We start from the raw sequence: 1,320 nt of genomic DNA, 5'->3' as shown, positions 1-1,320 counted from the left end.
AAAAAAAAAAAAAAAAAAAAAAGGATTCAAGAGAGTACGACTTTTAAAGAAATTGATACAAGAAAATGAATTAGATGTTTCTTGGTTAAGTTGGACCTAGAAATTTAAAACATATCTCAAACTTGCTCTTACTTGCCAACTATTAGGAAAAAATATATATATGAGCTGGAGAGAGATTACCTGTGGTGAAGCATGCTACTAGGGGCTACAGATTTTTTAATCAATATTAGTGGTATCTTAGACTGTTGCCAGGCCTTGCTAATTAATGATTTTAAAATAGCTATTATTCATCATTCATTGTCTCAATAACGTTTGGTTTATGTTGATTTATATTAAAATTTGGTCTCTATGGTTGGAGTCCAAGTAACATAACGTACCTCTATGTTTGTAGTGTAACTTGAGTTTTAGAGGAAGGTGGACATTGGCTGTTTCTGTGTGTTTGAACCTAAAATCAGAACAAAATCAGAACAACATCTCTTGGATAGAGATGTTGCCTATGCTCTTTTCCTCCTTATAATGTACGTGGTAAGTAAACATGAGTCCAGTCTCAATTCCCAGGGAAGTTTCTGTATAGGCTGAGAAAACCAGAACAACCTCTTTAACTCTACCAGGTGTGGTTCATAAACTCAGGCTATGCCAGGTGATGCACAGCCATCTCTTGGTGTATCTGATTGGTCCAAGGGTGGGCATGTGACCTACATTGGCCCAAACTATCTGAACAAAAAGACTTTTATTCTGTGGTTAGGAGAAACAGTTTTCTCTCCTCTGAATGTTATAACTCTTTATACTAGAAAAAAATCTTTCCACCTTTTTGGTTTATTCATTTCAGATTTTTGGCACAATTAAGAGTTCCAGCTAATTGTTTTTATAAAATGTTCCACTTTCAGGATCTGTCAATTATTTCTCATAATTAGATTCAAGTATGTGTTTTTTTGGCAGCAGTGCTCCATAAGTAATCATGCATACTTCTGTAGAGTTAGGGAGTCACCAATACCACACTCAGATTTGATAATTTCCTAGAAGGACTCACAGAACTCGCTAGAAGCTGTGATACTCAGAGTTACAGTTTATTACAGCAGAAGTATATGGATTGAAGTCAGCCAAGGGAAGAGGTGCATGGAGCAGAGTCCAGGAGATTCCCGTATGCAGTTCCCAGTGGCCCTCTGCCAGTGGGATTGCAGGCAGTGCTGTCTCCAAGAAATGATGGGTATGATTTATATGGAGTATTGCCAACCGAAGAAGGTCCTAAGCCTTGTGTCTGGAGTGGCTACATACACATCATCGACTAACACCTGCTTGACTCATCTTCAGAGTCCAACT

Source organism: Mandrillus leucophaeus, unplaced genomic scaffold (genome assembly GCF_000951045.1).
Source record: "Mandrillus leucophaeus isolate KB7577 unplaced genomic scaffold, Mleu.le_1.0 Scaffold961, whole genome shotgun sequence".
NCBI lineage: Eukaryota > Metazoa > Chordata > Mammalia > Primates > Cercopithecidae > Mandrillus > Mandrillus leucophaeus.
This window is presented reverse-complemented; position numbering follows the sequence as displayed.